Source organism: Pristis pectinata, chromosome 37, assembly GCF_009764475.1.
Source record: "Pristis pectinata isolate sPriPec2 chromosome 37, sPriPec2.1.pri, whole genome shotgun sequence".
Taxonomy (NCBI): domain Eukaryota; kingdom Metazoa; phylum Chordata; class Chondrichthyes; order Rhinopristiformes; family Pristidae; genus Pristis; species Pristis pectinata.
In genome coordinates, this window is record NC_067440.1 from 3,599,505 (window position 1) to 3,607,119 (window position 7,615).

A 7,615-nucleotide genomic window follows, 5' to 3' on the forward strand; every position below is an offset into this window, starting at 1 on the left:
ATCCTTACAATTCTCCAAATCCTTATGGCTCTCCGTACGGATCCCCCTACAACTCCCCGTACGGATCCCCCTACTACTCTCCGTACGGATCCCCCTACAACTCCCCGTACGGATCCCCCTACTACTCTCCGTACGGATCCCCCTACAACTCCCCGTACGGATCTCCGTACGGCTCTCACTATGGCCGGGAAGACGAGGACGAGGCCGGAGAAGAAGAAGACGATGATGATTACTAACTCGGCTGATGTTCCCGTACTCCAAGACAGCAGGACTCGGGACCGGGAGTGGGCTCCCCTCTTACGCTTCATCAACACCCGCCATTCTTATTAGTTTAGCAGGAGATAGGCTCCTATCCCAGATAGAGATCAACAGACGTTTAGATTTTAAGGGGATCGAGGGAAATGAGACTGGAGGAGAACGATCGGCCTGGAGCTTGACCAGCAGAGCAGTCTTGAGGGCTGAATGGCCTCATGCTGCCCCTTCTGTCTTGCCCCATCGAAAGTCAGAGAGCTGGGCTCTACACTTTCCCCATGTAAAAGCAGCAGCGCCCGTTCTCACTGATGGGCCTGAACCGGGTTCCCGGACAGAAACATTCATCTTTCCATAGTTCTTCACAATACGGAAGGACACTTCGGCCCATCAAGTCCATGCCAGCTCCTAGAGCAATCCCTTTCCCCACTAATTTACCCTGTGATCTCTCCTTGCCGTCACACTGGGGGTGTGCCCAGTGGCTGACCGACCCCTTCCCCGCCCCCCCCCCAACACTCACCTCTCTGAGCAGCCGGTTACAAGGGGAGGGTGCGGACTCCACGCACACGGCGTCCGGGCTCAGGACTGAACCTGGGGCTGTGAGGCAGCGGCGGTGCCCGCTGCACCAACCTTGTTCACAGAAAACCAGACGAGCTTTGACCTTGCACTGTCCCAGAGTGGAGTCTGTGGCGGGACGTTGGCTCCGAACAGGGCCGCTGGTCTGGAGCAGGCAGGCGGAGGGGTCCCGTAGTGAAGGGACCACGGATCCAGTGAGCAGAAGGCGCCGGCTGGCTTCATTCCATGGGGAATTGAACTAAAACTATCCCGACTGCCCGGGGTAACGGACCATCCCTGCCTCGTTAACGACTCTTACCCCAGACATTTGAACGGACAGCGAAGCTGCCGGGAGCTCCCGAGCCATCCGGAGCCGGACACACAGGTTACCGCTGCCGTCCAAGTCCAACAGATCCCCTTTCCTGCTCTGACCGAGGCTCCCTGACCCCAAACGTTAGTTGCCCGAGTAGGTTCCGTTTTATTGCACCAACCTTGGGCCGAGTGGTTACACCCGGTGCAGCTTTGAACCGGAGAGGATCCATGAGACGTGGGGCCGCCCTTCTGGTATGTGTAGGGGAGAGGTGAGGTGGGAGGGATGTGAGGGGGCGTTAGTCTGGGACTGATGGACACTCCCAGTGCAGGACTAACAGAGAACCCCTGGAGACATAGAACATGGAACAGTACAGCACAGTACGGGCCCTTCGGCCCACCATGTTGTGCTGACCTATGTAAACCTACTCCCTGATCAATCCTTCCCTCCTACACAGCCCATAACCCTCCATTTTTCTTACATCCATGTGCCTGTCTAAGAGCCTTTTAGAAGTTCCGATTGTATCTGCCTCCACCACCACCACTCCCCCACCCCCCACCGCCCCCCCCCCCCCCCCCGGCAGTGCGTTCCAGACACCCAGCACTCTCTGTGTAAACAAAAACACCTCTGACATTCCCCCGAACTTTCCTCCACTCACCTTAAACTGGTGTCCTCTGGTATTGGCCATTGCCGCCCTGGGGAAAAGGTGCTGGCTGTCCTCTCTATCTTTGCATCTCATAATCTTATATACCTCTATCAAGTCACAGCTTATCTGCATTGCTCTAAAGAGAAAAGCCCTAGCTCGCTCTACCTATCCTCATAAGACATGCTCTCCAATCCAGACAGCATCCTGGTAAATCTCCTCTGCACCCTCTCTAAAGCACCCACATCCTTCCAAAACTGAACTGAACACAATACTCCAAGTGCGGTCTAACCAGAGTTCTACAGAGCTGCAACATCACCTCCCGGCTGTGGAACTCAGTCCCCCGACTAATGAAGCCACTGGAAATGTAGCCATGGATCAGAGCGTCCAACAGCTCCGGGACAATGACACAGACAGACCCCCTGGGTAGCTAAGCCACTTGGCTGCCCCTCGCTCAGGGTCAGTGCCACTCCCGAGGCCTCCTTACCCCCAGGGTCCCTGACACCCTCTCGGTCAGCGAAGGAGCCGTCTCCCGTCCACACAGATGCTGGAATCTGGAGTGACAGACACGAAATTCTGGAGGAACTCAGCGGGTCAGGCAGCATCCGTGGGGAGGACTGATCATCAGTCCCGATGAAGGGTCCCGACCCGAAACATCGACTGTTTTATTTATTTCTCTCCACAGTCGCTGCCTGGCCTGCTGAGTTCCTCCAGCATTTTGTGTGTGTCTCTCCCACCCACACGGGTCCCCACCGCGGGAAGTGTGTAAAGAGAGCGGGAATTATTTGGATGTGACCCAGATCATTGCATTGTCCTGCTGTCCTGGAGTTTGGTTTGTTCTCTATTCTCCTGTTGTTAAGATGTAATATTGAACAGCATTTGCTGGTTGTATAAACGTTGATTCACTCATTGTGGGAAGTACAGAGCGTTCTGTTACAGTTCAGTCAGACTAAGAACTCAGCTGGCCTGCAATGTGTTCCACCTGCTGTCAAATGCCTGACTCAGAATGCAGTTCACTCGAGGGTAGAAGCGGTCTGCCTGTTATTGCTGTATCTGTACTTGACTATTGTTGAAATCAATAAATTTGCTGCAAGCCAGCACCGCCTGTCTGCGGCCCAGAAGTGGAGTGGGAGGGGCAGGGAGGGCTGCCGGCTACCCCGGGGAGGGGCACTTGAGATATTGGTGCCGGCTACAGCGAGATGTTTGACCGCACCAGGAGGCTGCCCGGCACTGTTGAAGGTGGCTGACAGATGTAACGCAGTGAACAAGCCCCCGGTGACACCAGTTACCCGTCCTGCTGATGAAGGTGTCCCGAAATGTTGCTGCCTGTGTCCCAACCCGCAGCATCTCCTGCCGAGACATCGCCACGTTCTCACTGACCACCGGCTCCCCCCTCAACACAAATTCTGTCAAACCCCTCCGCAGTCTCGTCCACGACTAACTCCACAGCTGGGATGCCGGTTCCATTCTTGTACACACCAGGACCCGCTGCGTCTGTGCGGGGACACCGGCGGCTTGTGAGTTGGAGAGGGCAGACGCTGGAATGTGTTGGGGGGCGGGGGGGTGGTGGTGGAAGGGAGTGGACGGGAAGGGAGTGGACGGTCGACATTTCGGGTCGAGACCCTTCGCCCGTCCAGACTGTCCATTTACCCCCACAGATGCTGCCCGTCCCGCTGAGCTCCGTCAGTGTTTCCTTTGTTCCTTTGTCATTTATTTGCCGGAATTTGCAGCTCGCTGCCCGGGACAACACTCACCCCTCACCCCCCACTGACCCCCGACACTGCCCGGGACAACGCCCACCCCTCACCCCCCACTGACCCCCGACACTGCCCGGGACAACGCCCACCCCTCACCCCCCACTGACCCCCGACACTGCCCGGGACAACGCCCACCCCTCACCCCCCACTGACCCCCGACACTGCCCGGGACAACGCCCACCCCTCACCCCCCACTGACCCCCGACACTGCCCGGGACAACGCCCACCCCTCACCCCCCACTGACCCCCGACACTGCCCGGGACAACGCCCACCCCTCACCCCCCACTGACCCCCGACACTGCCCGGGACAACGCCCACCCCTCACCCCCCACTGACCCCCGACACTGCCCGGGACAACGCTCACCCCTCACCCCCCACTGACCCCCGACACTGCCCGGGACAACGCTCACCCCTCACTGACCCCCGACACTGCCCGGGACAACGCTCACCCCTCACCCCCCACTGACCCCCGACACTGCCCGGGACAACGCTCACCCCTCACCCCCCACTGACCCCCGACACTGCCCGGGACAACGCTCACCCCTCACCCCCCACTGACCCCCGACACTGCCCGGGACAACGCTCACCCCTCACTGACCCCCGACACTGCCCGGGACAACGCTCACCCCTCACCCCCCACTGACCCCCAACACTGCCCAGGACAACGCTCACCCCTCACTGACCCCCGACACTGCCCGGGACAACGCTCTCCCCTCACCCCCCATAGACCCCCGACACTGCCCGGGACAACGCTCACCCCTCACCCCCCACTGACCCCCGACACTGCCCAGGACAACGCTCACCCCTCACTGACCCCCGACACTGCCCAGGACAACGCTCACCCCTCACCGACCCCCGACACTGCCCGGGACAACATTCACCCCTCACCCCCACTGACCCCCGACACTGCCCAGGACAACGTTCACCCCCCACCCCTGACACTGCCCGGGACAATGCTCACCCCCCCCCACCCCTGACCCCCGACACTGCCCGGGTCAATGTTCACCCCTCACCCCCGACACTGTCCAGAACAACGTTCACGCCCCCAGCCCTGACCCCCACTGACCCCTGACACTGCCCGGGACAACATTCACCCCTCACCCCCACTGACCCCTGATACTGCCCGGGAAAACGTTCAGCCCCCCCCCACCCCTGAACCCCCAACACTGCCTGGGACGTTCACCCCCCCCCAGCCCTGACCCCCACTGACCCATGACATTGCCCGGGACAACGTTCACTCCTTATCCCTGATCCCCGACACTGCCCGGGACAACCTTCACTCCCCACCCTGAGCTGAAATCCAACAACCTCGGTACAGATCTAACCACTGGACTGTTCTCACTTTAATGCCCCTTCTCAGTGTTACCAGGGCCAGTTGCGACACTCAGTCCTGATGCCTTGGTGACGTGCAGTCCCCCTCACCTCACCTCTAGTCCTGGGACAACCCAGACAAGGCTTTGGTGAGTACGTGTCGCTGGGTAACACTGTTACCACACCTCCAGCACTGATGACGGTACACTGGCTGTAACCAGCTGGTCCTGCTTTGGTGAACGGAACGTACCTGGGCAGTTTTCCACATTGCCAACTTTGTCCCTGGACTGGAACAGCTTGGCCGCAGTTGCAGCCAGTTCCGGAGCGCAGGTCTCCAGCACTACAGCTGGATGGAGCTGCTATGGTGGGATTGGAACTTGGCTCTCTGCATTACCGTCTGGCAATGTAACTATTGCCTTCCCACTGTACCCATCTGGGACTGGGCTTGGAGATCAGCACCCTTCCAAGTCAGTGGTATTGACCTACGCACCAACCTCACTGACCCAGCAACTGCATCAAAGACGTGTGTCACTGAATCACAGCCAGAGAAACAGGCCCTTCTGCCCAGCATGTCCATTCTGACCATTAACTACATATCCCGTTTACCAGCAGCTGGTCTGCAGCCTGCTCTGCGTTGGTGATTCAGGTCCCCTCCAGATACTTCCTGCATCATCCAGATTCTTACAGAGCTCCCAGCAGTCACAGGACAGCCCCTTCCTTTATGGAGCACTTGGGACTATCCCCACCGTCCCCTCCACCCGTTGCCGCACTCTGGGACCACCCCGCCATTCACTGCCTCCACACCTGCAAGGACTGGGCCCCAGCCAAGTGAAGGCCGAGAGCAGCCGGGAGCTCTGTGCTTCTGCCTCAGAAGGAGGCCATCGGCCCCCAAATCGGTTTACTTTGACTGTGAGGTGGCAAGTGTCTGGCGCAGGCACAGACACAGACTCCACGCACGTGAATCACCAAGGTGGAGGCTACACACCAAGCGCTAGAGAATGGGATGGGTGTCGGTGGGTAGAGGGTGGATGGGGTAGGCTGAAGGGCCTGTTTCTGCCACTTGAGTGCCAACGTAACTCGGGCACAGCCACAACTGGCACAACCTGCTTCTCATTCCCGGTGAGACACTGGAGCAAACAGAGGCACTGCAGAACTGGGAACAATGCGTGACAGAAAACACACCAAAACTTCCAATGATCAATTTACAGAGGACACAGTTTAGGAGGCCAGTCAATTGCAGAAGCAACACAAGTACAATGAGGGTCTCAAGAGAAGATGAACCGAGGAACACAGAACAAAGGGCTTTGATGGGTGGGAGTTGTGCGTTCAGGGATCAGGGAAGTGCCCCCTCAGGCAATACTTCGAGGGCCCTGCTAGGGCGAGGGCAAAGCTTGACTTACTCTTGGAGAATGGGGCAGGACAAGTGACTGAGGTGTCAGTGGGGAAGCGCTCTGGGACCAGTGACTACAGTTCTGTTAGTTTTAAATGAGTTATGGGAAGGGACAGATCTGGTCCACAGGTTAAAGTTCTAAACTGGGGCAAGGCAAATCTTGACGGTGTTAGACAGGAACTTGCAGAAGTTGATTGAGGTCTATTGTTTGCAGACAAAGGGACGTCTGGCAAGAGAGAGGCTTTTAACAGCGAGGTATCTGGACTTCCAAGATCTGCAAGCTCCAGTTTGAAGGGCAAGGCTGGCAGGAGTAGGGAACGCGGGATGACAAGGGATATTGAGGCTCTGGTCAGGAAAAAGGAGGCCTGGGTCAGGTACAGGCAGCTGGGATCAAGTGAACCCAGGAGTGCACTCAAAGAGGAAATCAGAAAGTTGAAAAGGGGGCACGAGACAGCTTTGGCAGAGATGATGAAGGAGAATCCAGAGAAATTTTATAACGAGAGAGAGAATAGGGCCTCTGGAGGACCAACATGGACACCTTTGTGTGGAGCCGCAGGAGACGGTCGAGGTCCTCGATGAGTATTTCACCTCTGTTTTAACCGCAGAGAAGAACATGAAGACTTTAAAACTTGAGAGTTAATGGGGAGGTCTTGGGGGTAAGTCTGCATTACAGCAGAGGAGGAGCTGGACGTCTTAAAATATATAAAGGTAGATAAATCTTCAGGTATATCCAAGAACACTGTGGGAGTGTGGAGAAGACATTGCGGGAGCCCTGGCTGAGATATATGCATCATCGTTAATGACAAGTGAGGTGCCAGAGTACTGGAAGGTGGCTAATGTTGAGCCTTTATATAAAGGCTTCAAAAACCTGGGAACTATAGGCCAGCAGTCTAAGAGTGCAGATTTACGAGGATGTTGCCAGGACTCGAGGGATGGAGTCACAGAGAGAGGTTGGGGAGCGTAGGAGAATGAGGGATATATAACGTCAGGAGGAGCATGGATAGGGTGAATGCACTCCCCAGTGTCTTTTTCCCCAGTGTTGGGGAATTAAGAACCAGAGGGCATAAGTTTAAAGGTGAGAGGGGAGGAATTTAATAGGAACCTGAGGGGCAACTTTTTCAGCCGGGGGTGGTCTGTACATGGAACGAGCTGCCAGACGAAGTGGTTGAGGCAGGTACATGAACAACATGTAGAAGACATTTGGACAGGTACAGGGATAGGAAAGGTTCAGAAGGATATGGGCCAAACGTGAGCAATTGGGGTGAGCTTAAATGGGTATCTTGGTCAGCATGGATGAGTTGGGCCGAAGGGCCTGTTTCCGTGCTGTCTGACTCTAAAGAAATAGGAGGCGGGGGCAGGCTAGGGCAGGGGGAATTCAAGTAGGACAAAGTGAGGTGGT